The sequence below is a fragment of the Aplidium turbinatum genome, chromosome 1, assembly GCF_918807975.1.
Source record: "Aplidium turbinatum chromosome 1, kaAplTurb1.1, whole genome shotgun sequence".
In the NCBI taxonomy this organism is placed as follows: Eukaryota; Metazoa; Chordata; class Ascidiacea; order Aplousobranchia; family Polyclinidae; genus Aplidium; species Aplidium turbinatum.
The window spans coordinates 46,560,570-46,576,152 of record NC_137472.1 but is presented as its reverse complement, the minus strand read 5'-3'; the positions used below and the strand labels follow the sequence as shown (position 1 = coordinate 46,576,152).

The window sequence follows — 15,583 nt, the reverse complement described above, 5'->3', positions numbered from 1 at the left end:
CCCCTGCACATTTCAGAATTTTATTTTTTTTATTAATTTCACGTTTTTTTTTCATTTTCTCTATAGATCCTATCGACTAGAAGTTTCATAATTTCTGGATTTTAAAAAGTATTATGATTTTTCATGTTTTATATTTGGAAGCTCTGAACTGCAAGCTCTGCAGTTGTGATTTTATAAAAGAAGAACAAACAGGAATCGTGACGTCATTTTTGTCTGAGGTTGCTTTAAAACTCGACGATACCGAACTGCAAATTTTGCAGTTGCAGGTCAGGCTAACTATTGTTGCAAGTATACTTCATCGTTTTCAAGCACAATGTTAGGTGGCTGTGACTGATGCTGTTACATGGTTAGACTAATATGCTTTGCTTTCTGCACAAAAAGATAAAGCTTAGACTAGGTTATCTTGATTGAGCTTAGACTAGGACCTAGTCACTAGGTCATCATTATTGTTCTTACTTAATTAAATTTAAGCTAGGTTCTTTGTTTACTTGCGATAATAAGTTAAGGTCAAAGATCTAGGGGTGTAACTGTAAGAACAACGCAACTTCTTAATTGGCTAGATTTTTTTATCAGCATTTTGCTGAGCAGGGTCTGCCATATTTACATTAATTCCACATAGCGTTGTTATTTTCAGGCTGTGTGTTGATGGTTTATAAGTGCTAGTCTAGTTGTGCAGCAAGCTGTAGACTGGTAGAAGGATAGGTTATGACATGGGAGGCTGCAACGTGGTGCTGTCAATGTGAACTTTCATCCTACGAACAGTTAATAGAGTTCATGAACATTTGGAACCCTTAAAATCCTGCCTTGATGAAATACACTACAGTCCACATCAACTACTGATCATACCATTTCAGAAGCAACAGGTATTTTGCATTACCTTACCAACAAAAAATTCCTCTTTTGGTTGCAGCTTTTTTATCAAATAATGTCTCATGTTGAAGTGATTTTCAACCAAATGCAATCTCGAGATATTGATGTGTTCAAAGTACTTGAATATATAAGCAATTTCAAAAGTGCAATTTCCGTGATAAGAAACTCAAAAGTACCGTACTGTGAGAATTCTTCAAAAACACTTATGGCTGAAGCGAAGGAGGTGTGTGACTGCATATGTGTTGACATAATGGCTAGATATTGCTTCACCAAACAATTAGTAACTGCAAAATTGTTCAACAAGAGAAGCTTCAATAGCTTTAAAAATAAACTGCCCATACATGAGGTGGTAGTAACTGTGGAAGCATATTCCATCATAGAAAAAGAAAAGTTTGAAACTGAACTTGCAGTATTCTACAGCAGATTGGACATGCATGAATATTCCGCGTTATTTGAATTGTTGACATTTATTCAGAGATGCTCTCAGTGAAATTTCCAAACTGTTAAAAATCCTCCTAATTATTCCTATGACCACAGCAGAGCCTGAACGCTGCTTTTCGACATTAAAAAGAATCAAAACTTTTCTGAGTACCATCAATCAAGAAAGGCTCCAATCATTAAATGCTCTTGCCGTCATTTCAACAGAGAAAAAATTCTTTGTTACCCAGACATTAACGACAAAGTCATCATTTTGCTCAAAAGTAAACAAGAAGAATGGATTTTGTCTATAAATAAGCTTGGTTCCAGTTGACATGGAGCAGTTTATTTGTAAGTAACTTATGTTTTGTAGTTTATCCCACTGTTTACCTTTGTATGCACCCTAATTATAGCCTGCATAGTGCATGTGCAGCATGCACTGTAGGAACTTTGTGTCTTTTGTTTATTTGTTATTCATAGTTATTAGTAATAAAATAACCCATCATAAAATAATTTGTCAGACAAACCACAAGAAATCTTGTATTTCAGCGAAAGAAAAACTTTGCTGGATCATCCATGGCCTTGACTGAGTCCCTCACTAAACGGAGTGTTCAACTCGTCAACGATGCAAAACACCAATTTGGGAAAAGAAATGTCTGAACAATCAATGGCAACAGTTTTGTATTTATTTATTCACAGACATACATAATCAAATCTTCAGAAGCCATCCTAAAGTTAAGTATCGTACTGATTAATTAATCTTTTTATGTTTTGGGTTAGGCCTATAATAGCCTATGCCTATCTAATTTGTTAAAACTGGTAACTATTTACAAAACAGTGCTTATATGCATATTATATATATGATATAATATTGCAAATAATTTTAACCAATGTATATTATATAGGCTAGATTGTCACTCTCCTGTTGGACACTTCCTTTTTACTTGTAAATTAGGAGAAAAAATCTGTTTTGAATTCATCGTATTTTTTGTCCCAACAATGGTAGTTGTAGCAAGATCCGATATCAATTGAGCAATTGTTCAAACTGGAAATTAGTGTTTTCGTGTTTAAATTTCACAACAATTTACTACCAGATTGCTTCTCCAATCGTTTTAAATGTGTCAAAGAGGTTCACTGCCTGTGTACAAGAAAACATGATAATGATTCTCTAAACATTCCATACTTCTCAAAAACGCTTGTAACTCAGCATTCAATAGAATTCACACTTTCACAGGTGCGAAAACATGGAACGAATTTCCTTTTTCAATTAGAAAGAGTGATACAAAGTCACTTTTTGTCCACAATCTAAAACAAAATTTAAGCAAACAAAACGGATACGCAATAGAAAGACAATGTAGAAAGACTTTCTTGCATTCTTGTGAAGATTTTAGTGGAAATCCGAAATAATTTACAAAAGATTAGGCCTACCTAACAATAACGTCGACTGCTTGTGCTGTACTTTTATGTTTGTAGATATTAACAGCAAACGCAACACTCCATAATCAACACGACACGTCGCAAAAGGGGATGAGAGCTTCATCAACACCATCAGGACATCATCATCTTATCTACCAGCAGCTCATCCATTCCATCTTCACCCACCAGGACAAGAAACAATAACTTAAACTGGATCTCAAACCTTAATCACCATAGGTTACTGTGTGATGTGCAGTCTGACCATAGAAAGAGCTCAACACCTGGTCACCTGGGCCACATCGAAATGAGCTTTTGCCTGAGGAGTGAGGATGGGTTTCTTTTATGTTCGGTTTTCTTTCTCCATCCTATTATTATTATGATTACTGCTCATTGCTCATCCACATCAATCTTGGAACTGACAAATTCAATCCACAACACTTTTCATTACGTTGTTACTACATGTGTGCTTCTCTCTGTTTTTGTTTTATTTTTTGCTATTTGTTTTTTGGGTGTTGTGGCCGTGCTAACTACTGATATATAGCCTACTACATAATTTTTCATTCAGGCACGTTTTAAACCTTTCAAGGTTTTGCCATCTTTTCCCGTTCGTTAACGTGCTGGTAGGTCTATATCGACTATTGTAAATAGTAGTATCTTTTTCGTCCCGGACGTGTTAATGACAAAAAATAAAATGATTGATTGATATTCATATTATGAGCAAAATGTTCCCATCTATTAGGCCTACTTCAGATTTCCTATTTTGTACCAACCTTTCAGAAAAAGCAATTTTTTTGTTTCAAAGTTCTAAAAGTCCACATTTTCAACTGCTCAAAATTTTTATTTTTTGTCCTGAAAACACCAGCAAAGGCATTTTAGAGCATATAAAAGTGCAAAATTTTCTGGGGGGGCATGCCCCCAGACCCCCCTAGGAAGCTCGCGCCTTCGGCGCTCGACTGTTCGTGCCACATTATGACGTCATACTTACCATCAACATTTGCAGCACCCCCATCACCAAAGGCCACGAGCCGCCACTGTGTAATATAACTATATACAAAAACAAGAGCTTGGTAGGCCTATATGGGCTCACAGCAAAGATTTTGGTTCAAAATTACCTTTATGGTAAAGCGTCTAGCTAGCAAGGTTCAGTGCGTGTTTAACCAAAATTTCTAAAACTGACTAGACAAAACCAATAAGGTTAGTTTTGACTTTTGAACTAAACTTTTTGCTGTGTGAGTTGTAGACTGCGGCTGAGGAGAATCATCATGCCTGCTTACTGCTTGGTGTACAACTATGATAACTTGGTTCTTAGCAATAAACGCTGCTTAGCCTTTTTCATTTGAACATAATGTTGAAAAGAATAACTCAAATTCACAATAAGTAAATGTTCAGTAACACAAATAGTTGTACTACTCCAATTTTTAGTCATCCACATTTTCATAAAGTTGGATCATTTCTTTAGCATCCTGTACCTCACTGACTGCAGTAGCTGATGCAAAAAAACATTACCAGTAGGCTACCTTATCATTTTTGTGTTGCAGTGTGGACCATTTATCGAAGATCCCAGTGCCTTAATACCGTGCAAGCTCTGTACAAAGTTAAAAACCAAAAAAACCTAGATTTACCTAAATTTGAAATAAAAAAACTTAAAACCCAGATGTGGTCAAAAAAACCCAGATCTAGGTGGAAAAACCAAGGTCTGGCATCCTTGCTTGCAACCTTCAAGTTTAGTTTATCTTCATTGTGACTGGCTTCATTGTGACTAGTTCAATCATAGACATTATGACGTCACATCACTTGAACATATATATTGATTCGCGTAGCATAAATCTTCCTTTTCGATCAACGGAGCCTACTTCTGACGGAAGGCCATGACGTTTCTAGCTCTGCTCGCTTCAACATGTGGCGCAATACAAAAATGTAGGCTAGGCTACTGTCTGACTTCAACGATCGTCTAGTCATCAGCAACCTAGAATCGTTTCAACTGCCCTTCAGCTAGAAGCGTAGTAGCCTACTTCTGTGGTTTTGCCATCTTTTTGTTGGTTTTGTTTGCGTTCATTATTTGTAACTTTATCATTGTTGTTGTTTTACAACAAACAAAAAATATATTGAATTAAGCTTAGCCTAATATGATTTGGGTACGGGTTGCGGTTAACACTGTTTGTATTAACATTGTTAACCTAGCCTACATGTCTGATTGTCTGCACCATAACGTATAGCGTACGCAAGGCCTAACGTTTCACACCAGTGAGGGCTAGGCCTAACGGTTACGCCTTGATGAAGGATGAAGCATTAAGTCTAGAGAAGCCATAATTTAACTGGTTTTCAGACGGAGATCAGAACACTTGACGAAGTGGAGATGTGCTGCTGGACCATTGTAGGCTACTGCTTCACCATTTTAGGCGATGAAAATGTAGTAGGCTTGCATAATTTGAACTTTAATGCTACCTTCTCACGCGGATAAAGTGGTTGGTTGGATTTGAATCTTTATCCTCGGACTGACAAAGCCTTGATAGGTAGGGTATGGGATGAAATGGAAGACGTTTTTTTCCATCTTCCATTCCATCTTAGAAATCTTCCATTCCATCTTCTATTCCATCTTAGAAATCTCTTCCATCTTCACATTTTGTGATCTCCGCGTTGAATATGCCATAAATAAACCTAAAAACCATAGGCTAAATTTAAGCTAAAAACAGCAGTAGCCTACTTTCCTAAGGATTACGTACCGCTTGAATTATTGTTTGAACGTTGCCTTCCGTATAGAATATTTCAGCAAGCAACGTAATATTTTACATGTTTTGATAAAGCGTTAGAAAATTAATGATGGAATTGGGATGGAATGATGGAAGATTGTCTTCCATCCCATCATCAAGATCTTTCATTCCTTTCCATCCTTGACATTTTCCATCTTCCATTCCAAAATCTGTCTTCCATCCCATCCCATTCCCTGTTGATACTGTCATTCCTGGTAGTTTCGCATTCCTACTTGTAGACTATAGAGGCTCTTGACGCAGGGCCGGTCACCGAGATTGACAGAGCGAAGTTTCCGATTGTCGAAGTGTTGTTGCTATAATTTCATCTATTAGCCGCTGAATAGAGAACAGTCCTTAGAATGCGTTGCTCAAACGCACGGACACCCGAGGATCGAACCAGCGCCGCTTGATCTTTAAGCTTCTTCATTCACGAAGTCACGCGCTAACCAATTGAGCTATCAGGGCTGTTGGATATGGTATCCAACAGTGCGCAGGTTGCGCACCTCTAAACTAGAATCCAGATTGTAGCAAACAAAAATCGATTTTTTGTTGTAGCCTCCCGACTAATCAATCAATTTTTTTTTTACGGCAATTCTTAAGTGAAAAAAGTAACCGGGTTGGACAAACACAGAGGAAAACATATCTTCCCTCTTCTCTTTCTTTCAGCCCTGCAGCCCCATGGCACAAGCCGCCACTGGGAGACAGTAACATTTCGTTTTGTGAGCTGGGCTTTTCTTTGGGTGACTGATGATGAAGTAAATTTGATGAATCGGAGTTGCCAAGTGATCAGTGAAAAACTCGGAAAATATTAGTCAAGTCAAGTCAAGTCAATTTATTTTGTTTTAACAGCGCCATATATTAACAAATAATCAGAGTAAAATGTAATTGTCAAAACAATGCATTGTACAACTGTTGGTTAGATTATGGCGCAATCAGGATGGTAGCGAAAGACCATAAGCAGTCATCTAGTCAGCCACCACCCCATCACAGTAAATCTAACTACACATTCATACACACTAGTGTGCAGAGGCAGGCACACTACTTCATTGAATAAAAAGGGTTCGCCACTGAGATTGAAAAACAACTACTGTTGGTTTGAATCTGCATTCTCAGACTGAGTAAGCCAAGGATGAAGATTCAAACCAACGACCAAGAATTGACCAACCACCAATAATTAGTGATTGTGTGCTATAATTGGCTACAGCACTTGCGAAAGTTTTCCTGAAATAACGAAGAAAAACGTGGATACCACCACCGAATTGCAACAATTTTTTAGTCAGAATTTCGGACATTTTAAGAAAATAATATAAAAGGTTTTATTTATGGTCCAGCACTTCACTGATACCGTACTACAGGAACTAAAACATTTGCACAGATACATGTTCTTATGATTACCTAGCCGACAGACACAGCATATAAAATTAGGCCAGTTTATCTTTCTTTTTCCGAATTTTAGGCTACCTGGCAACCTTGTGATGAATCCATAATTTTATCAGATAAAAATCCCCTCAGTCAATCCAGTGACCAGTGTTAAAAACGAGCCACGTCATTTCTATTGATCAGTCATAACTCATAAGGATATGCCAGTCTTTACCTACACGTTAGTGCTTGGTACAATGTTTCTGGCAATATGTATTATTTGCGAGATGATTAGTGTGTGTATTAACTATTATTTGGATTCTTCCATAGAGAGATATGTTTCTGTAGTTTGGCAGATAAAACGTCCAGTGATTTGGCTTGATTCGTATTGTTTCGGTTTAGAAGATTGTCCTGAGGTTAGGCTTCTTCAATAGCCTATAGTTTTAGGTAATGTAATAAATAGCCATTGTAAATAGGACCGTTTTAATACATTGTATTGGTAAGGTAGGCTACATTGCGCTTTTTAATGTTTTCAACACTACTTTAGAAAATATCTTTAAGGGTCGGATGCACCAAACGTGGTTAACTGCTGGTTAAGTTAACCAACCGGTTAACTTTCATTTAACCAAAATGTGATATGCACCAACGCTGACAATGAGTTAACCGCAGGTTAACTTGGCTGACTTAACCGAAAAGTTAACCCAACAGACGATGTGGGTTAACCATTGGTTAACTTGATGAAGTTGTTTGTTTTCGCTTCAGTTAGCTTACTGGTGCTGATTGCTGAGTTTAATTATCATTAGCTGTATATTTACCACATGTTTGTATTCAGTAGCGTAGCCAGGAATTTTGAAAGGGGGGGGGGGGGGGTTTTGACGACCCAGCGGCGGGGGGTCTGGGAGACCTCCCCCAGAAAATTTTGATAAATTACTTTGAATTTGGTGCATTCTGAGAGCGTTTTCAACAAAAATGTGGGTATGAATATTCTTGTAAAATAGTGCTGTCCGGTGGCATAGCAAAAGGATAAGATCATGTTTTCTTCGGCATTTTTCGGAAATAAAGCTAAATCTCTATGTTTTCTTGTTGCTTAATTCCTGGCTGAGATGTTTAAATGTTTGGTATTGGCAAAACTCGCTCTTTTAATGCAATTTTGTTCAAAATTAAGCAATTTTTTTTTGACTGAAAACATCATTCTCAATATCGTGACGTCACACGCGTGCCAAAGGGGGGGGGGGGGGGGTTGTAACCCCCAAAACCCCCCCCCCCCCCTTGGCTACGCCACTGTTTGTATTATATAATCAACAAGTTTGTACATCGCGACATCAACATTAAAAGTGAATTTCAATAATTCAGTTATGGTCACTGTAAATTTTCTTTTTCAGCTTTCTCTAATTTTAATTTCAGAATTTTCATTTTCACTTCATGTTCTTCCCTCTTCCAATCAAGTTCTTTCTTCCTGCAGTCGATTTCATGCTCTACCATTTCCATTTTTCTTTTCAACAGATCATCCATTGTTATTTTCTTTCGTTTGTGTAATGATTCCACAATCTCTGCACCGGTACTTGCTTCTATGATTTGTATGGTGTTTATGAGGGTAGCCTACTGTTTGCCACAGGGCTATCATGTATGAACACCAGTTCCACTGGGTCTGTTGCTTCTTGTGAACATTCTGCAATAAAAAATTTGACATCACAAAGATTGTGCTTCAGGTGTTTCAGGTGTTAAGTAAAATTACTGTTACAGTCACTTGAATTTGAACTAGCAGAGTTTATTAATGGTTCCTTGATATCTGTGAAAGCATTGACTTTTTTGCATATGATGGAAGGTTGGCATGGCACAACTTTCCACTACCTACACCTAATATAAAAAAAAGTTGGGGGCCCCAAAAACCAGGGGGGCTGAGGTCTGTGTCTCATGGTTAATTGGGCCCTGGTTACAGTGAAGTAATTCAGCTATTTACCTCCACAATCCTGTACTTCAAGATTCCCAGCATCAAGCACTGCGTCGTCATCATATTGAGTGGGTAGAGGATTTATTTGTTCGGCTATCATACCTGTTCCACAAATACAATATTGTATTATACTAAGCATTAAGGCTGCATGAAAATAAAGTGTTGAAAATGTATGCACAAATCCACTCACCTTTAACTTCATCCAAAATCGGGTCATCAAGTTTCTGGGGAGGACCACCACCAGTTTTGTATAGCTTAGTGAACGCCTTAGGTGTGCTGTGCAAATGAATTAGCCTATTGTTAAAGCTACTACGTCATGTTAAACGTAAGAACATAGCCTACGGTATCAAATGGAACGACGCACTGCCATGCTTTCTTGTATTTGATAAAAGTGACTGTGACTGTGTAACCTTTAAAATGATATTAACAAAACACGTAATGCCTCTAAGAACGCAATAACAAACTGTTTTCTGGTTGACTGCTGCTGATGACTCAGCAAATTCCGATTGTTCGCGCGGTTACCTAACCAGCGGTTGGTGCATTCGGTGGTAACTTTAACCGGCGGTTAAGTTAACCGGTGGTCAGCTAACCACCGGTTAAAGTTAACCGCCGGTTAATTTAACCACGTTTGGTGCATCCGACCCTAAATCATATTTTCAAAATAATTTTCTCGGCCTGCACAGATGTTCAATAACTATTTGGCCAAAACTTTACTTTGCATCTGGTAACTTCTCTACGCCATAGCCTTGTTGGAGTTGTTCATCTTGATGCTTCAATTTCAGTCTAACTTACTTTCTACTTAACTCTAACTTCTACTTCTCTTTCTTTTCGCTTAACCCTAACTTTCTACTTCTGAGTCAGCTGATGCGATACACCGTAGGCTAAAGTACGATAGTGGTTTTCGGGTCCACGTCTTTTAGGCGCAGACAGTTAGGTGCCGGTCAGATAGATGCGCAGTTGCGCACACTGTGGCGTCTGGATATTTAGGTGCGGAGCACTGTGGCGCCTGTTTATTTAGGTGCTATTCCTAGTAAAGTCTGCAGATTGTATCAGCTTGGCAGGTAGGGCAATGCTTTTCACACAAAATGTTATATTGAACAGAAAAATATGTTGTTTTGTTATTACGCGTGTGGAGATGAGGTGCGAGACAACACTTTACTACTCTTGATATTAGCACATCTCCGCAGGACATTTGCTATGCATCCTGAACACAAGTTGCAGCCAGATGGAACTTTACTTAATCTGTTATCTTTCGCAATTACTTCTACTCGGGATGGATTGGTCGTGTGGCGAGTACGTACGAGACAACGCTCTACTACATGAATACGTTTCTATAGGGCATATGAATTCTGGGTACAAGTTGCAATCATAATGGTGAGACTTTGCTCGTTATCAAACCTAGTCGGGGTTTTGACGGAAAACTAAGTTACGGTACCCTTCACTCAAGCTTACCACCCCCTTGAATATAGGCTACGGTAGGGGAAAGTGGTGCTTTAACGATCATGCTCTCGTGTTTTCTTCAATATCAAGAAATGTATAGGTCTCAGGCTAAAAAAAATTTTTGTGTGAGATCAGGACAACCTTTTTTAAAATGTTTTCAATGATCATTATAGCCCCAGTAGTTAAACAGGCTTGTTACAATGGTTTTTAAAAATCTTTTTGGTGATTGGTATAGCCCCTATGAACTGGGGCTTTAACGATCACTATTATGTTTTTAAAAAAATGTGCGATAATCGAACTAAAGTTGCAACAGTATTGTGTAGAACATGTGACTTTATCAACACAATGTGCCCACCTAAATAATATCCACACCATTGAACAGTTGACACACAAAAGGTTTTCATACTTGGGTTGAAGTGGTCCTAGGTTCGCCAGAGTTTGTTCCAGCAGGTTGAACCAGTCTTGAAAAACAGCAGTCGACAGGTTGCGCACTCGTGCCTTTGATAACTGCTCTCCTTTCCTTTTGCTTATAGCTGGATGTCTCCTCATGAAACCTCGAAACCATTGCTGCCCTGGCACTCCTCCCTTGAAAGGCGTAATTCTGTCTGTTTTGTTGGATAATTCTGCAACATAGGAGCCAACTACTTGACATGTCTCAAGTTGTGTGAGTCCATACCCCTAATCTGATAACACTAAAATGCATTCTTCAATCTCAGCTTCTTCTGCTGTTAATGCTGTAGGGTGTCCTGGATTTTCCTGTTTCAACTTATTCTTTACTCTGCTTTGTAGCACTGAGTATGGAACATCATACATTTTTGCTGCATTTCTTATGCTACCACTATGGCATGCTTCCATTGCCATTTCAAGTCTTTTTCCATGTAATGTTCCTTTACTGTAATTTCTTCTCATATTTACATTAAGTCCACTTTTTCTACCCTTACATTTCCCTTTTTGGTAAAACCGAACCATAATTCAAAGTGATCGCTAAAGCCCCTGTAGTACAATATTGAAACAATAAACTTTAATACACTATAATTCATAACAGAGATAATCTCAGTCAATAATTTTGCTTTGATATGTATTTGGTACAGTTACTCTACCATACATATACAAACAATTATGATATAATATTCAAACAAAATTGTATAAAAAATTGTAAATAAAAATAGCACATGAAAAGTTTTGCGAGCCGTTTTTTCTTAAAAATATTGTATATATATGTAGAATCAAGGAAGCACAGAGTGGTTGGTGGTGAGTAATTGGTAGCTCAACATGCTTTATAATGATGTTTAATACAATAGGAAAAAATGTGTAAGATGTTTTTAGGTGTCACATAATTTTAATGGGGCGGAAATATAAAATAAAATAAATGAACGTTATAGCCCTGTGATCGTTAAAGCCCCACTTTCCCCTATATTTTTTTACTGATGTTTAGTATAGTTATTATTTGACTCACTAAAAGTGAACTCAGTCATGTTCGGAAACTTGAACAATTTATTGATGAAGCTTTCGCCGACGCAAACCTGGATTAACAACAAATAAATGCCGAACACGCGCATTAAAATACAATATATTTTTCTGTTCAATATAACATTTTGTGTGAAAAGCATTGCCGGTTTAAGCAGCTTCACTCACGGAAGCCATGACATATTTTTCTTTTCAATACAACATTTTGTGTGAAAAGCATTGCCCTACCTGCCAAGCTGATACAATCTGCAGACTTTACTAGGAATAGCACCTAAATTAACGGTAGCCACAGTGCTCCGCACCTAAATATCCAGACACCACAGTGTGCGCAACTGCGCATCTATCTGACCGGCACCTAACTGTCTGCGCCTAAAAGACTTGCTCCCTGGTTTTCTACCTTTCATGGCTTGTGGGCCCCCTTTCATAGACTTTCAACATTTGTGACCTCCTACACATTAATACAAAGATGTTGTATCGTTGAACTAAGATTAACATATTGCAGAGAGTAACTGGCAGTGACACGAGGGAGATCTATGAAGTTATAACAAAAACCACAAATTAGAGATTAACGGGCATTAATTAATATCGTGACACTGAGGTTTTGCAATATACTGCTTAAACGTATCAATCGTTTATTTGAATCAAAACCTGAAATCCCAAACCAAATCCAATCTAATGTTAAGTAAAAACATCGGTTAAGCGTATACCGCTTAAAAGAATATATATATAAGTCGGATAAAAGCATCAGGATTTGCTTCTAGTTTGCCTACTTCATTCATTTAATTGTAATGTATAATTGTACCCGTTAGCGAAAAGAGAATGTCTCTTTTTTGCTTCGCATAATTGTCTGCAATGTTCAAAGGCGAAATGAAGCAAAGGTGAGACAGACGCAAGCGATCAAAACAAAGACAAGTGTCTGTAATCCCAGGCCATAATCTTATGTGCTAGACATCGCACTACAAAGAACCAATTTTCGCACAGCTGGGCTTCATTAAAACAGAAGAGCACACAAAAGGAATAATCACACTAAAGAAGTTTAAATGCTTTTGATGTCATCCGTCGCCGACTGGCCTTGCAAGGAAAGGACACAGACAAATTATTTCGGCTTGAGAGGGAAGTGTTGAAAAGAATGTCTAAAAGTTTAAACCAGAAAACTGTGGAGAATTTTTTTTTAAATTGCTGAAAAAAAGTAGCCTATTGTTGTGAAATGCAGTGCGTAATTTCATTTGTGCAGTTTTGTTTAGTTGAAGAACATTGCAAATTAATTATTTTACCAGACATTGAGAAGCTCTGTTTATATTGAGAAGAATGCAGGAGGAATACCGTGAGAAGCAGAGAAAACTATATATGTGTTTCGTCGACTTAGAAAAGGCATTTGACAGAGTACCAAGGAAAGTGATGGAGTGGGCAATGAGGAAAAGAGGTATACCAGAGGTATTAGTGAGAGCTGTGATGTCTATGTATGAGGATGCAAGAACAAAAGTGAGAGTTGGATCAAATTATTCAAACGAGTTTTTTGTGAAGGTTGGTGTACACCAAGGATCACTTTTGTCACCTCTGATATTTGCTATTGTGGTTGACGTTGTAACTGAAAGAGTGAGGGAGGGCTTATTGAGTGAAATTTTGTATATATGCAGACGACCTGGTCTTGACAAGTAATAGTATAGAGGGACTGGAGAGAAAGTTTGAGAAATGGAAAGAAGCATTTGAAACCAAGGGTATGAAGGTGAATCTTGAAAAAACAAAAGTGATGGTGAGTGGCATAGGCGCCGGGTTTTGAAAATTGCCTGGGGGGCAAACTTTTTAGCCCACTGATTGCTTACGTTCAAAATGCTGATGTTTGTTTGTCAGCCTTGATGTTTGTTTGCGTCTATCTGCCATTGTATATCGCCAAGCTTTATAATGTAGGCTCAGGCCTCGAAAGTCCCGGCGGACATGTCCGCCGTCACAGCATGTGATGTCCGCGGTATGTACCATCTAGATCGGTCATATTTGTCCGCCGAGAAACAACACAGAAACTAGCGATACAAATCGTCATTGCATTGCAATAATATATTTTCCAGCGCATTCTAGCGCGCATCTAGAAAATGTGAATACTGTATCTCTTAGCTTCCATTTAAGGAGGAAAACTTTCGATTTTTACGTTGCTTCAAGGATTGATGACATTGAATCAGCGTAACAAAGGTGAATTCTTCGCTAAGAATCGATAGGAGTACAGGTACTTCTACACTAATCACGCGCAATTTAGTTCAAGTTTTACGTCACAATATCTGGCTTTGATCTCCGAGTAATGATGATACGGCAAGGTTGGTTACTAAATTAGATTATACGAGTACGCTATCACAGCAAGATGCAACAAAATTTGTTAAGTTTTGGTATTACAGTAAGAAAGAAAAGACCCAAGGAAAATTCACTTTCGCTCACATGACACGCAAAAATAAACTTAAAGAAAAAAGCCTGTGAAACTTTGCACAGCAGAGTTTCACAGTTTCAGAGTTTGCACACAGAGTTTCAAAGTTAGAAAATAGTAGCGTCATTGTAGAAATTTTCCGACTCCTGCCCAGAGTATTGTGACGCAATAAGCCACACGACCTCGTTCGGGGGAAGTTAATCAGTTATGTGACGTATTGACCAGCTACACGGCGCTTTGACTCTTCAAGCCATGGACTCCTTAAGTAAAGGACTGGAACCTCCCATGCTCGGGGTTTTTAACGGGAGCAAGTCTTTTAGGCGCTGACAGTTAGGCGCTGGTCTAATAGGCGCGCACACTGTGGCGTCTGGATATTTAGGTGCGGAGCACTGTGGCGCCCGGTCATTTAGGTGCTATTCCTAGTAAAGTCTGTAGATTGTATCAGCTTGGCAGCTTGCCAGAAAATTATATCATGGCTTCAGTGAGTGAAGCTGCTAAAACCGGCAATGCTTTTCACACAAAATGTTACATTGAACAGAAAAATATATTGTTGTTTTATTGATTTATTATTGTTTTATTTGTTGTTAGTCCAGGTTTGCGTTGGTGAAAGCTTTATCAATAAATTATTGAAGCTTCCGAACATTATTGAGTTCATTTTTAGTTAACTCTTTCGCGACCACGGACGTATACACACGTCTTGGGATTTTTGCCATGATGACCAAGGAAGTATCCCTACGTCCAAGGTTAAAAGGTCTATTTCAAGCAAAAAAATAATGTAAATGATGGCAGATCCATAGTCTTTGCCTGTCCTTTTTTGGCTAATTAAAAAAAAATATTTTGGCGGTGCAGTTATCAGATGAGGACTTCTTAAAGATGGGGACACAGTGGATTTTTTTTCTTTTACTTATTGGAATTGGCAGTCAAAACTGGCTAGGCAACCCCTTACTTTGGAATTTCTCGATCAAAAAGACTGTAGGCTAAATTACGTCAACTTTTTGCTTAAAATTTTCCAAATTTCTCCATAATCATTCTGCTGTACCTCCTAAAGCATTGCGCGCAGAAACGAAGTAAATTTTTTCTCATGTGCAGAATTGTTTTGGCATTCGATTAAACTACATATATTTTCATATTATTGTATCATTCTTGGGTAGTAAAAATTATAATGAAGTACACTTTTCTGCCAATTTTTAATTTTTTAGAAATACCTTTTGGAAAGTTGCTAGTTGTACATAGAATGTTTTAAATTTTATTGCAAAGCTTTGCATCTTCGGATAGCTGAAGATGTATGCTTTCATTTGATGTCAAGATTGTGCGTCTACGTCGATCACATGACATGTTTTTACCGCGTAAATACAACAGATTTGTGTGAAAAATGTCTGGTAATTTAGATTAAATATAAATTACTTCTGTTCGGGATGGATTGGCCATGTGACGAGAACGCGTAAGACGCTCTACTACTGTTCACATGAATACATTCCTACAGAGCATATAGGCTACACCTTG

At 38.0% G+C, this 15,583-nt stretch overlaps 1 long non-coding RNA gene across 1 annotated transcript; it reads left to right on the top strand.

Moving 5' to 3' along the window:
- The first annotated feature begins 639 nt into the window (after positions 1–639).
- On the top strand, positions 640–3,412 carry LOC145781206 (uncharacterized). Its single transcript, XR_014290713.1, has 2 exons — positions 640–1,638; positions 1,837–3,412. It is a non-coding gene; the product is annotated as an uncharacterized LOC145781206 (long non-coding RNA).
- Positions 3,413–15,583: the final 12,171 nt, after the last annotated feature.